This window comes from Manis javanica, chromosome 6 (genome assembly GCF_040802235.1).
Source record: "Manis javanica isolate MJ-LG chromosome 6, MJ_LKY, whole genome shotgun sequence".
Classification (NCBI taxonomy): domain Eukaryota; kingdom Metazoa; phylum Chordata; class Mammalia; order Pholidota; family Manidae; genus Manis; species Manis javanica.
Window position 1 is genome coordinate 149,460,207 of NC_133161.1, and position 15,225 is coordinate 149,475,431.

A 15,225-nucleotide genomic window follows, 5' to 3' on the forward strand; every position below is an offset into this window, starting at 1 on the left:
GCCTCTCTTCCTAGGGATGAGGAACAAGGAAGTGGGGGACTGCCCCTGACCTGTCCCCTTTACCCGATTCTGAGTCTTTCTCTACCTCAGCCTGGCATCCACCAGGAAGGCCTATTTGGGGCATTTCGGGTGACCCAGAAAGTGGAGCTTCCTCTGTCTGCACCTGCCCGGTTTTGAACGCATCTAAGATCACTGCTTTGGCCAAACAGTCCATCAGTGACACCATTTCCCTCTTCCCCCTGAAATTTTCATTCCTAATTGTTAGTATACAGACCTCTGCCCCACAGGCTCTCCGGAAGGGACAGCAACAGACGTCAAGGCCTCTGGGAAATCCTCTATGCTCAGAACGTCCCCTCCAGGGGCAGGAGAGCTTCTGGGGTTTCCCGAGGTGCCAGCTGGGGCTTTGCCTTCCTTCTGAGCTTAACGACCTACAGGAAGGCTTCCTGTTTCACTCAGAAGTCCCTCCCTCTACGGCCGCTTTGTTCCCCTTTGAGTAGCCCCACCGTCCTGTCCTGCCCCTCCCCTCCCACCGCCCCCACTGCATTCCCCCCACCCACCCCAGCTGCCGGCTGAGTTGAAGAGCTGCCCTCCTAGCAAACTCCACCTCTGCAGCACCCCCACACTTCATCTGCTCTGGAGTTCGGTTGTGTGGAAGAACTTACCATGAGAGGCTGTGGGACCCTCCCTCTCTTCCATCAGGCTGACCGTGGGGGTGAGACTAACCATAACGAGCAACACGGACGTTTTCCTGGGTTTGCTGAGACAGCCCATGACTTACACTTGCTTACTTGTGCCCGTGGCCCTAGTGGTCTCACAGACGTCCCAGAACCCAGGCAGTTGGGTGGTGAGGCCCATGGTCCCAGCCGAGCTCTGGGCCACCGTAACTGCCCACGTAGCACCGCCCGGCCCCTGGCTTTCTGGGGGACTCACCACTGCTCCTCGCTCCCACGTAGCTGGGACCAGCGGCTCCCTGCACAGTGTCGTCTCCTCAGGAGCTGAACTGGCCTGTGATTCTGTCCGAGACCCAGCAGGTCACCTCAGCGAGTGGCCCCTGTGTCCACACTGGTGTCTGCGCTTCAGTTTTCCTCTTTGCTGCGGGTGAGGGGGTCTCCGGGTGAAGGAGGCCAGTTTGGGCACCTCTCAGCCGGGAGTTTCAGAAGCTCCCCCACAGTCTGGCGACACCCTAGGTGAGGGCAGGGGAACGCATGAGGCCATCGCCCAGAACGCACCCAGCACCTTTGCCCCCGGCCTCACAGCGCCAGGAAGCAGCAGCCAGGCCGTCCGCCTGCTGAAACTAGGCTACTGCGGTCTCCGCATGATTCATCTGCACGTGAAATGGAGGCTTAACTGCAAAAGTAAAGTGCCAGGCAGAAGCTGGCACAAGTGTCTTTTTAGGTCTTAGAGAAAGTCCCTACTTCCCCCATAAAGCCCAGGTTGGGGGGACTCACTGGCATGGTGCACGTCTCTCCGCCACCGCACCTGCTGGGCGATTTCGGCCCCTCCTTCCCTGGCCACCAACCCTGTCCTCAGAGGACCCCACGCCCACCTCAGGGCTCACCTCACCAGCGAAGGCCGGAGGCCCCCAGCGCTGGGACAGCGCTGAGACCAGGGAGCGTGCGCTCTGGAGTGAGCCGGGGGCATCGTCGGCCAGGACCGGGAGTGGAGCTGGGGCAGCGGGGAGCTGGGCTTCTGTGTCTCCCGAGTTCAGACAGGCTTTGCCGGAACTGCCTCCCAGCAGAGCAGCCTCGCCGAGCTGCGCCTGCTCAAAGCCCGCCAGGTGCCTGTGTGAGTCAGGGCACCAGCGAAAAGGGCCCCTGCTCCCGCTGTCTGTCCAGCGACCTACGGCTCCACAAGAAATTGCCCTGAAACACAGTGACTGGAACAGCCATTGAACGTAGCTCACAGCTGTAAGGTCCAGGTACCCTGGGGCTCCGGCTCGTGGGGTCGCGCGCACCTGACGTGGCTTCCTCAACGCCGTGCCTGCTGCCTCCCGGCCCCCGGCCTCCCTCTGTACAGTGTGCTTCGTCCTCTAGGACCCCTGCCCATGGCCTTGGCTCCTTACACACAAGAGAGGGCCTCCTCTCACAAGGCTGGCCTCCGAAAGAGGACGCTCAAAAGCAAACTTTCAAAGAGGCGCAGGGGGGCCTCACTGACGTCCCATGGGTTACCTCTGCTGCACACTATCCATCAAGGACGTCAGTGAGTCCAGCCAGCAAGGGAGGAAGCGCTGCGGACTTTGCATCTGGATATGCGCCCAGGGAGGGGAGGTCTGGAGGAAGGGGGAGCCCCCTCGGCCTCCACGCCACAGGACCAGGGCTCTGCGTCCCCTCCCGGGTTCCTGCTGGTAGTGACCGACGTGTCCACGCCCGGGGAAGGTGCAGACCCCCCTCCCAAACGCATCTTCACAGCAGTGTTTCCTGTGGGCCACGCTCCGCAGGTTTGCAGACGTTCACAGAGCTCGTGTTTCCTTACGGATGGACAAATGCATTCTGCAACAGCCTAGAGCCCTTTTGTGCGAGCTGCTCAGTGGTCCAAGACCATAGAGCCATGCTGGTGGGCCTGGGCTCACACTCTGAACACTGAAAGGGTAGGTCACCCGATCACACGACACCAGCCTCTCGACTGGGGATTCCCTTCCTGGGGCCCAGACCTCTTCAGGTCCCCTGGGAGGCGGCCAAGCCACCGTCTCCGCCGCCGATGAGAAGAGGGAGTTTTGAGCTGTAAGGTGGGGGCACATCGAGCTGGTTTACGACTCTGGGGACAGCTTGCTTCCACCCCCACCTCCCTCGTCTGGTCGCCCTCTTCTCAGTCACCCTGAAATACAGAAACAAACATGCGAACAAATCAGGGACCAAATCCCCAGGGTTGACCAGCTAGCGGCCTCTCCAGGCCCACCGGGGAGCCACAGCCTCCTGTCGAGGGGGCCTTTGAACCTTTTTGTCCTAGAAGCCTGCCTGCCTTTGTGCTGACCTTGAGTTAGTCATCGAGCTTCCTTGCAGTAAGCTGGCCTTCAAGGCACTATGCTTAATTATCCCAATTCCTTCCATTTTCCCCGTTTTCCTTAACTGTATTCTGTGGGGGGGGCGCATGGCAAGTCAGCCACAGGGGGGTGATTGTTCCTAAGTGCCTGATTCCCCGGCTGGCCTGGAAGGTCTGTGAGGGCAGCGACCTGGATGTTCTGTGGGCTGTTATGAGGCGGTGCATCGCGAGCACATGGACAGATGAACTTGTTCACCACCATTGCATGCGGCCGCCATCAGACGCCAGGCACTGTGCAGGGGGCTGAGATCTGTTAATGAAAGACGTGGTCCCTGCCCTCCAGGGGCCCAGCCTGGGTGTGAGCCCGTTTGCATTGCTTGGGCACCTCTTCCTCAGCCCCAGGTGCAGGCAGTGCTCACAGACTCTCCGGCCATGTGGGGACCATCCCCCCGTACAGCAGCCCCGATGGGGGCTTCACCTGGCAGGATTATCTAGGGGGGATCTTCCCCAGCCTCCTCCCCTCCCAGCTCCCTCAGTCACCCAGCAAACATCATAAATAAAGGAGGGGAGGGTGGCCTTTGCCTCGCCAGCACGTTCTCTGATACTGTGCCTGCGGCTTCTGAGAGCCTCATAAACGCTGGGCCCGGGACTTATTACACCACAATAATCCTGCTGGTAGGATTCAGAGTTCTGACCCTTCACTTGTGGCCCCTCTCTCTCCCCTCATGCAGGCCAAGGGTGAAAGGTCGCAGAGCTCAGGGACCATGACCTGAGCCAGCCTCCAGGGGCTGATGCTCCCACCCACTCTGGGAACCACTGCCTCCCCAGCTCATCCACCCCCAGCGAGCCTCCGAGCTCTATGGGAGCAAAGCAGGCCTCAGTGGGGCTGAGGGGGCCCTGCACAGCGCTGCCACTCTCCTGGCATTCACCCCTGAACAAACCCAGCCCACACGTGTTGTTCAGAAGATCCCTTCAGCACCAGCAGATGGTCCGGTCCTTCAGCGCCTCCTGTCCACTGGCGAGCACCCTTCTGGTTCAAGGACATCCGTCACTCACTTCATGTTAACACTGCTTGAGCCTCAACTCTGGAATGTGGATAAAAGACTTCACTGCAGGCAGACCCAGGAGCACCCTCTGCCCTGCGGCCTCGCTGGCAGAAGAGGCACCTTGGACCCAGAGTCCGACTACTGTGACACTGGGGGACGTTGTCATCAGTCCCGGGGTGCATATCCTGTTACCCATGTGAGCAAATGAGTGCCACCCAAACACACCCTTCAGCCTGAGGCTTGGCTTCACACGGTGCCCTCTTAGCCCCAAAAGCTGTGAAAAAGTGTGTGACTGTTTTCCTCCTACAGGTTCTTGCAGAGATGGCCGAGGGGAGCGTGAATCACATCACAGAGAGACATGCTCTAAATCCCAGTGCAGATCCGTCCCCACGGGATATGGGCCGTGCGGGTCATGCCCTGCACAACTCCAGGGGGCCACTCGTGTTTGTGGCCATAACAGGCACACACTCATCAGAGCAGTTTTCTGGCAGATGCACCCTTGAGATGGACGGCCTTTTCCGCTCCTCCCCCCACGTCTGCGGCCTGTGCGGCAATCCCGCTCTGCCTCGTCACCTCTCCCACCCAGCGCGTCCCCTCGCCCTCCGACCTTCCCCTGGAGTGTGGGCCACGCCCTCCCGGGGCCCTGAGGCCAATCTCAGCCCTGCCTCCTCTTGGCTGTTGATCGCGTGGCCCAGAAGCAGGTCCCTGGAAACGAAGACGCCCCTTATAAGAAGGCCTGTTACCCGTCCCACGGGAGCCCCCAGGGCTGACGCCTGTTCCCAGGAGAGGAAGCCTCACTCCTGCCACGGGAGGCCATGTGGCCCCTGCTCTGCCGTCCTGCGGCCCAGGCCTCACAGCCGGGCAGGCGCAGCGACTCCGACAGGGCTCGGGGGGTGCTCCCAGGACCCCCGCTTACCCTGCCCAGAGGTGCACGGCATCTCTGCACCCCGATGCTCTTTCCTTTCTCAGGAGCCTCTCTCTCCCCTGGCGACTTACACCCCGGGCTCTGGCTCAGGCCCCCGGTGGGACGGGACACGGCACCAGTGCCCCCAGCTCCCCTCTGAGCCGTGCCTCTCATCAGCCGTCGCCTCACCAGGCAGCAGCCCTAGCGTGCGGGCTGGGAGGGCAGGGAGCACCCCGCGTAGAGCCCTAATCCGGGGCCCCTCAGAGGGCATGACCCACACCCACTCTTCCCCTCTTGGTCTGGCTCTTCTGCAGCCGGGGTGCTCTCTGCCCTGTCCCCTCCTGTCTCCCCGGCTGGACCTGACCGGAGCGGCTCCCCGCAGACGGGGGCTGGAGGGGGAGGCCCCGCTGCCTTTCCTGACGGAGCCGACACCCCAGGAGGCCTCGGGTCCCTTGCTGCCCCTCAGGGGTCTGTCGGCAGGTGCTGCCCAGGCTGAGCATTGCCTTCCTGACCCAGGGAGTCAGGGGTTCCCTCCTTCGCCCCCGGGCCAGCCACTCTCAGGACAGCTGATCTCCCCTTATGTGAAGCTGGAGCCCCCGGCGCCCCATTCAGGGCAGACCTTCCAGGACAGCAGGTTGTACAGACAGAGTGAGTTCGCTGGAACCTCCCAGAACAACTCCTGCCTCCCGTGAGAGGGAACTTGTCGCCGCAGCTTCCCCCAGGCTGTGGGAAGGCTGGTGGCCGGTCCCTGCCCTCCTGCCAGGTCTCGGCTGAGCACCCCACAGGGGTGGGGCTCCCCTCTGCCTTCTCCCCTCGCTCCCTCATCCCTTCCGGTCTCCCAGCCCCTCTGTCTCCTCTTTAAAGAACACATCTAGTCTAACCAGCTCCATCACCCTTCCTTGATTCTTCCCAGGGGCCTTTGGAGAATGCGGCACAATCTTCCCACCACCTCCTCACCCAACGGCAACAAGCTGTAGGAACGGCCCGTCATGAACAACCTACTAGGGACGGGCGAGGAGGAGGGGGTCAGCACACCTGCCCTTACCTGCCCCGGGGGTGGGGGTGAGCCTGCTATCCCGCCCACCCTTCCCCTGCCACACGCAGGCATATGCACTCTGCATACCTTACCTGGAGAATTCCAGAACCAGAATCTGAGACCTCGTCCCTTGGGGTTGTCAGAGGTCTCCACCCATCTGTCCCAGCAGTTACAGACAGAGCCCTGGGGGACGACGTGACGGCATTGAGACCTGGGCAGGAGGGAGGGCTGGAAACACGGTCAGCTCCAGAGCACCGAGGTGGGGACACAGGCTGGGCGTGAAGTGATGTGTGCTGAGGGAATGGAGCAGAGAGGGAAGAGGAGGGGGTTGGAGATGACCGCGGGGGGCTGGAGAGCTGGCCGAGAGGCTGACGCTGCCGCAGGCAGGGGATTGCTGGGGGATCAGCCTAACATGCTGGTGCACCAAGACCGTCCGCCCCGTCCTTGGACAGACGTCCCACCTGCAGCCCACGTCCCAGGCCCAGTCCTCTTCTGCTCCCCAGCATCACATTCCTGCTGCCACGGAGCCCTTCCAGAAGCCCAGACCTAAACCCGTCACCCACACCAGATGCTTTGACAGTGATGGACAAGCCCAGAATCAGGACAAGGCCAGGCATTCAAGGCCCGCGCCTTAGTTCCCTTCTCTAGTTCTAGCCTTATTTCCACTCGATTCATCCTAACTGAGCCCCTGTTGGTTCACCCTGTGGCATATTCAAAACCATGATGTTCAAACCATGCCCGCCTCCCCAGGCGCAGTGCAGGCCCCCAGGAGGAAGCCTCTCCGACCACTCCCTCTGCGCTTCCGCAGCATCTTGCTTTTACCTCTTGCGTCACCTTTAGCTCTTCTTACAGGTAGTTATGTGTGTAGCTGACCCCACTCCATGCGGAGCCCAGTCAGCACACACCACGGAATCAGCTCCCGGCCGAGGGCTCTCTGGAGTCACAGGTCAGTGGGCACAGGGGTCACCTCCGCTTGTGCCCTCAGAAGAAAATGAAAAACACTGGAGGAGACAGACACGCCGTGCAAAGGGGCCTCCGAGAGTCAGGAGAAAGAGGAGCATGGGCGTCATTTCTGGCCTCCCCGCTTGTTTGTTATCAGCCTCTCCCACGTACAGCTCACCCTCCGCATCCTCACCGACAATTACCGAGGAAGCAGTCAGCTCATTTCCTTGACTCCAACCGCGTCTAGCGCAGTCTAATTTTAACATTACTCTCAGTTGTTATTTGAAGATGCAAATAAGCTGAAATGGCAGGTGCCTGCATGTCCACCAGCCTGTCTGTCTGTCTGTGAAAGGGCCAGGGGACGTGCATCCTGTGGGGCTGCCACGCGGCCTCTGCTCTCGGAAGGTTGGGCAGGGCATAGGCTCCTCCCTTACTCAAACAGGGGAACTGACCTCAAAAATGACTTCTATGAACTTTTAGAGCCACCGACCATTTGTAGATGTCTCCACAGAGAGCTGGGAGCTGTGATGTCTACTTTGCATCAGACATTAAACTGTCACAGTGTTGGACAGCCCCCGTGTGCGAGGGTCAGCACGGTGGGCAGTGCAGGAGAGAAGCTGGACCTGATGACGGGCTCGGCCGCCAGCCACCAGCCGCTGGCAGGGTAAACAGCTCAGCCTCTCGTGCAGGAAGCCCCAGGGTGAAAAGGCTTTTCACTCAATTTTGCTTTCTATAAAAAGAGAACTGTTTAAACAGTTATACATTAGCATCTTGTACTGCCTCTGAATAGCACATATATTCTCAAAACATAATGTATACAATAAGATGCATTTCTGAACAAGATTATATGTATTATGCCTGACAATGCTCAGTATTTCTTCCACCTACATTGTTTCATTTACTCTTCACAACAATCCCATGATTCCCATGCCCTTTCCTCCCTCAAAGGAGAAGATCTGGGAGGCTAAGCAACTCGCTCTCTGCACAGCTTGTAGACCCGCCTGGGACCATGTCTGGGGGCCCCAAAGCCAGCCTGGACACAGCTCTAGGCCAGTTCCCGTTCAGTGTCTCCTAAAGGCTGCTCTGAAATGGGCAGCTGTGGCCTCACAGCACAGCACTGAGGGCCTCCCCAGCCTTAGGGACTGGTCATTCATTCACCCAATAGTCGGGAGCGCTGCTCTGCCTGCGGCCCTGCCCAGGGGCATGAGACCCTGAAGTAAAGTAGTTAATTCATCAAATGCAATTCTGGTAAAAACTGCATTGGAGCCTCTCTACCCCCCACTGGTCGCCATCCTATTTTTCTACATGCAGTTAAAGTCCACCCTCACTCACCCCTCCTCCAGCTCCTGCAAAGCAAAATTACAGCCATTTGTCCCTCAGAAACCAAATTAACCCACTAGGCCACGCTGGAGGGTGGGGGTCACGACTGACAGCATCAGCTCTCCAAGCGAGGATACATCTAGAAGTACATGAAGAGTTTCCGAAAGGATTGGGAGCCTGGGGACATTGAAGGGAACCAATTTCCACTCTGCAACAGCCCACACGCCCCCCCCAGGTGGGGTGCCTGGGAGCGCACCTCCTGCCAGGTGCCTCCCTCCGTCCCCTTTCCTTGTCACCTTTCTCCTGGCTCACAAAAGAGAAGCATTCCTTAATGGCTCCAAATCTTACTGTAATGCACAATTTATGCAAAAGTAAAAAGCCTCCAGAGTATCAGGAAATGAGACGATTTGAAACATCAACACACCAGTCAGGGTTCAGTGCAGGAAACACACCTAGGAAACCCAGGCTGGGTCCTTCTGGACGGTGTGGACAGCAGGAGAGAACTGCTGCCCTGGAGCAACGCTCACCGGGGACAGGAGCCCCTTGCCGCCTGAGCAGCCCCTGCACCCCAGGAAACGGGACATGGGCCCCCAAAGCTGTGACCCAGTAGAGTGTGAGGTTGGCCAAGAAGTTGCTAATGCCGTGACATGCAGAGCGCTGGAAAATCAGCCCTGGAATCAGCCGCAGAAACATCCTGACCCTCCTGAACAGAGAGGCCGTTAGAAGCCTCGGGGAGGGCGCTCTGCCTCGCCTGCACCTTCCTCACTTCACACGAGGGCTTCAAATGGCAGTGCCCCACCCTACGTGCAAGCGAGCATTAAAAATGTGGTCGGATTTCCATCCTTTCCACTTGGGAGCACAGAATGGAGACGGAGGGGCCAGTCCAAGTGCCTATCCCAGCTGTGTCCACAAAAACTCCTGAATTTCAAGACAGGTAAACCTTAGGGTGCTCCCGTCTGTCCTGGCCTTACACATCCCTACTAAAGGTAAGGGAGAGCATGTCAGGACATCCCGAGCCCATGGGCCAGTGCGGGTGATGAGCTGTAATTTAAAATTCTCACCTCTCCCATCCTCCACTCCTGAGGGATGAGCCCACAAGCTAAGAGCAGAGAGAGCGTCAGTCAGAAACATTAAGGCAGCCGTAGCAACAAATTCACGGCAGGGCTTGAATCAGAGCATTTTGGGTTTATGAAACCTGGCCGGATGTCTCAGTCTCCCATGAAGCCCAGTCTTTGCTCTTCTCAATAATGAGAAAGAAGTTGGTGGGTGAGGCTCAGCCCCCCACGGCTCATTCGGGTCTCAGCTACGTGTTTTGCACAATTGCGAGGAGGAGAAGGTGAAAGTTCATCGCTTCCTTCCAGCTGCTCACGTGACACCCCAAGTCACAGGACACACGTTATACCCACACTCATTTCTCACTTGGGCGCCATCTCTTTCTTGTTCTCAACCAGTTCTCTGCTCATTTACTCATTCTAACATGAGCTTATGAGATTTAGATTAATTTAATGAAAATATATGTGGATCTTATTGCAAGTAATGTCCTGAATAGCAATCATTAATAAATATGCTATGGCAAGCCTCCCACTTACTAGACACTTAATATCATCTCCTCGTCTGTTATTAATGTTGTAACATTAATTAATGTTCACCCATGGGCACATAAATTTATTGTAAAAACGACCCCCATATCTCTCATTAAGAAAGAATTTTCCAAAATCTTTTTCTTTGTATATTTAATATTTTCACTGAAATTTTTATGTATGCATGTTGTTTTGATCAACTATATAATAGCAATCATATAATAATATTTCAATGTGAAGAAAATACTTTACCATTTACAGCCTTACAGTCACAGGAATTCTTTAAAATTAGCTTTAATGTATATATGATAGGATATGAAAAGTCTTTAAACAAAAGAACATATAATGTGAAGAGACAAAATGGAATTAAAAGAGAAAAAGGAATAAAGTAAATTCCCGGCTCTTAAGAAAGGCTTGGCTTTGCTGGTTTTACAGAGGAGGATGCAAATCTGGGCGCCATTGTATTTAGTCTCCTCTGGCGCATTAGAGAGGGTGCGACAGCCTCTGATTATAAAACGGCAATAATCTGGAAACACCATCTTATTTAGATGTCAATTTTAAAATATGCAAGAGTGTATATGGTTTTTCCCATTTCTTTAGGGATATGAGTAAAAATGTTTGAGGATCCCTATTCTAGGGCCAGCAAAGGCCAGACGCAGGGAATAACCTATAATGAAGAGAATCTGAGTGGCGGAGGGCAGGTAATACTTCTGACTGGGGCGATGGAAGGAGGCGGCACCGGTCCACCCGCAGACCCCAGCCAGGCCACCTGTGTTGACAGCACAGGCCCAGGGCCAGACTGCCTGGGTTCCAGTCCTGGTTCTTCTGTGGCCCCCCAGGGGACCCTGGACACCTTATGGAACCCCGTCCCTCCCAGAATTTAGGGAGGACTGGACCCTGCCTGTCAGGGAGGCTGTGAGGACCCCATGGGACTCCCGTGCCATCCTGAGGGGTGCCAACCCTGGGAAGGACTCAGAGAACATCCACACTTGCACGAGCATGGCCCACACCGTCCAGGGTCCCAGGGCCAAAGCCAGCTGAAAAGGGGGTGCACATCTTCCAGGAATGGGCCTGCTTGAGTATCCCAGCCACAGAAATATGGCCACGGCACTGGTTCCTGAGAGATACAGGTACAGACTGGGGATCTTAAGTCATTTGGCTCTTGGGGCTGTGCCTCTCCCAGTGTGACTGAGTCTGAGACCAGGTCCAGAACCTCCCGGCCGCTCTGCGCGTGCCCACGATGGGGCAGACGGGGTTCTAAGCGCTTTACAACTATAGTTCACTAAACACTCACAGCCACCCAGCAATGTGGGTGTGACTGCCATGTCATTTTACAGATGAGGCGCTAGAGGCACAGAGAGGCTGAGTGACTTGCCTGACATCACAGCCAGGAAGTGATGGAGCTGAGATTTGAACCCAGGCTGCCATGAAACCTCTGGCCACACCACGTCTCCGACTGCCCCTGGCCCTCCTCTCCTCTGCATGGCAGCCCGGCCTCCACGGTCCAGTACTGTGGCGTGTGGACTTCCAGCTCTCCTGCACGCCCCTCGGGAACCCTGAGCTCTGCAGCACGGGCCACAGGCCAGCCCACGCAGTCACCCCACATGGGCGGCTCTGGCTTTGGGGGGCACCTTCTGAAGCTTTTGCACCATAGATTCCCCCAGCTCTGCTCAGTCACCTGGGGCTTTCCCAGCTCGGAGTCAGCTCCTGAGTAGGGCTGAGGTCCGTTCTGGGTGAGGAGGGGATGCATCTCCACAGGACGCGGCACAGCCTTCAGTGCGACACCATTAGCACTGACATCCCACAGCCTCTGCAGGTCCAGCCACCAGTAACAATGCCATTCCCTGGTCGTTCCTTCTCCAGCCCCTCAGTACAGCCCCCAGCCTTCTGCTTAAACACAGGATGAAGGGCCGGCCAGGCACCCGGGAGGGTCTGCGCTTGCCAAGTACCCCTGGGCCGTAGGGAGTGCTCTGTGAGGCAGCAGATAGAAAAACACCATGAGAGCTTGAGAGAAAAGCCTAACCTTTCAAACTGCAAGCAGGGGAAGGTTTCATACCTCAGAGCTTTCAGCAGCTGCGTTTGCCTGGCCTTTGAACACAGAGCCCAATGCTTGCATGCTGCTCTGAGCTCTGCAAACCACGTAACCAGCCCCCTGCTCGTTCCCCAGGCAGCACGTGCTTCTCAGCAAAACTCATCCCGAGGGCCTCGAGCTGAGCAGCAGGATGGGCCGCCAAGACGACAGTGAAAGGGGTGGTTCCAGGGCCCCAGCCTGAGCCCAAGCGCCCGGCCTCTCTGCCCCCGGGGTGGCCCTCCCGCTCTCCAGTAGCTGTTACTGATGCCTGGCCCTCGATGCCCTGCCCTCGGCTCCCTTCCCTCTTGTCCCCTAATGGATGTGTCTGCTCCTCGGCTCACTTACACCAAAGGCCGCCTCCTGGACGCCCCCTCAGCAGCTCCCGCCCCCCACGCACAAAGCTAGTCACCCCTGGAGACAGTGCGTGGCGGGCTGCTCCTCCAGGAACAGGCTGCCACCCCTCGGTGTGCCGGAGGGAAGTCGCTCCCCCTCAAGTCAGCCCTTGCTGCCAGGCCCTGTTTCTGGCTGTGGCACCTCATTCTCACAGGTGCCCAGGTCTGAATCTTCCTGGTGGCCTTGCTCTCCCCTTGCCTCCACCTCCAACCTCCAACAGAGCCCAAAATCTTGTCATTCCTTCCTTAAAGCGTGTCTTGTATTCGTTTTTTCCTGTCAACTCCTATTGCCGGCAGCCTCGTCCAGACCTCGGCCAGCTCTGCTCCCACAGGGGCTCCTGCCCGGCCTCAGGCTCGAGCGGACTCCCTGCCAACTATTTGTGAAATGGCTCCAGCAATAAGTTTATTAGAAATCGGTCTGCTGACGGTGTGATTCTGTCCCTCAAAAATCCTCAGCGGTCCCCGTCAGGGAGCCCAGCGATCTTCCATCCTCTACTGATCGCAGTGACTGTCCTGTCAGACGCGGTTACGTCGCCCCTGTGAGGGTCTTCATGGCTTCTGTTGCCCAGAATGATCCCTCACGTGACCCGGACACACAGACGCACATGCACACACTCTTTGCCTGGGTAATTCCCGATGGTTCTTCTGAGCTCAGGTTCCCTGTCATGAAGGGTCATGCACCTCACACCTCCCCTTCGGGGCCCTTACCGCCACTGCAGTAGTCAGCGTATTTCATGTCTGATCTGTCCCATGGATGATTTAATGTCCCTCTTCCTTGCTAGAATATAAACTTCAAAAGGGCGAAGACTGGGGGGGTCTTGTTCAGACAGACCTTCCTGCTTGCCTGATGAGTAGCAGGCGTTGAGCAAACGTTTGTTGGATAGATGAACGGACCACCATTTCCTGAGTCCCAAGGTCTCTCTGTCAGGCGCTTCGTCGCATGTCATCCTCACAGAAGTCTGCTCGGTAGGATTTCCACTCTCTAGGACCTTGACATGTCAAAGGTCACAGACATTACAGACCAGAGCTGGTGAGACAGGTCTTCCTCACCAAGCACACCCTGTGCCTTCTCACCTCCCTGCCTTTCTGGCTTGGCTTCCACCTGAAACACCCCCTCTCCCTTCACCTGCTGAAATTCTAGCCGCCTTTGAGGGTCCTGTCTTACAAGGGGCTCCTGCTACCTTCTCATCTGGTCTGAAATATGTACAATGGATTGGAACCTGGACCCCAAAGTCAGGAGGACTTGGATTTGAATTCTAAATAAGCTAGTGACTCTGAGCACATTACTTGAGCTCCATTTCCTTATCTCCCATGTGACAATGTTCACTCCCTCTTCACGGAACATGCGTGGGACCCGGCACTCGGGGCCAACTGGACGGAGGAGCTAAAGCGGCACCAGTTCAGCTCTTCATCCCCCTTGTCCTGCTGTTTCAAAAAAAAACTGTCCCCTTTGTCGAGCCTTCCAGCTGCCCCCGGACAACCACCGCAATTCACTTGATGTGACTGCCAAACATACATTTACACACACAGTATGAATAATATTGTCTTACGTGGTTTTAAAATTTATCTCTATGGGATCACAATGTAAGTATCATGCCACAACTTGATTTTTCCTCTCATTATTATAGCTTGATATTGATACAAATGGATGTCTTTCATTCCATTTAGCTGCTTTATTATAATCCAACATGTTATATTTCACCTACCCAACTGCATGCTGTTGGTTCAATTAAGTTGACTATGTTTTTTTCTCTATTAACAGTGAAACAGAGAAACTTGTGCTTCTAACCAAGATTAAGTGCCATGGACCGGACTTACCCTCCTGCCTGAAAAAGCTAATACTAGAGAAAGTGTATAAACAGTAATTTTTTAAAGACATTAAACTTCAGGCAATGAGGACACTTACCACTGAGAGCTGGGAAACAAACAGCTTAAGCCCAAAGACTGCCCTAGCTTCCTGCCTTAGCGGCCTTTCCAGGCCACTGTGAGAGGACTCAGAGGACTCTTTGATCTGAAGACATGAGACTTAGAGTCCTGGGTACAAAGGTGGTTAAAGTTCGCAGGGCACAGAGCACAGAAGAGGAGCAAGCTACACCGACAGAGGGCTCCAGGGGGCTCCAGGGGGCTCCAGAGGGCTCCAGGGGGCTCTAGGGGGGGTTCAGAGGGCTCCAGGGGGTTCCAAGAGGCTCCAGAGGGCTCTAGGGGGCTCCAAGGAGCTCCAGAGGGTTCTAGGGGGGCTCCAGAGGACTCCAGAGGGCTCCAGAGGGCTCCAGGGGGCTCCAGGGGGGGCTCCAGAGGGCTCCAGGGGGCTCTAGGGGGCTCCAGAGGACTCCAGAGGGCTCCAGAGGGCTCCAGGGGGGTCTCCAGAGGGCTCCAGAGGGCCCACGTGAGTCTTCAGCAGAGAGGCCATCGGTACACGCATGTGGCCAGTGAAAGAACCACCCAAAGAATTAGTAGGAACAGTGCACAGTTCCCATATAGGGCTTGGAATAGTGCCTGTTCCCACTAGCTACACTGGAAAATCTTATAATCCCTGGGGCATTGGGTTGAATAATCAGAAAAGTCTTGCTCCAGTATCAGGGAATGGACATCTTTAAATTAAACATTGCTCTAGTCTTAACTAGAGATCTAACAAATCTCAAAAGCTACACCAGAAAGCATTAATCTGTCCAAGTTAGCTTAACTACATCCTAGAAAAAAAAATCAAGAATATTTATAAGGATACAAAAATATCCTCACCCAAAAAGGTAAAATTCACAATACCTAGCTTTCCATCAAAAATTGTCAGGCACCCACATCATACATCATCAGAGAAATGCAAATTAAAGCAACCATGAGGGACCACCACATGCCTATTAGAAGGGCCAAAATCCAGAACACTGACAATGTCAAATGTTGGCAAGGATTTGGAGCAATAGGAACCCTCATTCATTGCTGGCAGGAATGCAAAATGAT

At 56.0% G+C, this 15,225-nt stretch overlaps 1 long non-coding RNA gene across 1 annotated transcript; it reads right to left on the reverse strand.

The window, feature by feature from the left end:
- Nucleotides 1–279: 279 nt before the first annotated feature.
- LOC140850247 (uncharacterized) lies at nucleotides 280–2,842 on the reverse strand. Its single transcript, XR_012132933.1, has 3 exons — nucleotides 1,559–2,842; nucleotides 931–1,183; nucleotides 280–428 (listed from the first exon to the last, which is right to left on the reverse strand). It is a non-coding gene; the product is annotated as an uncharacterized lncRNA (long non-coding RNA).
- Between the last annotated feature and the right edge of the window lie 12,383 nt (nucleotides 2,843–15,225).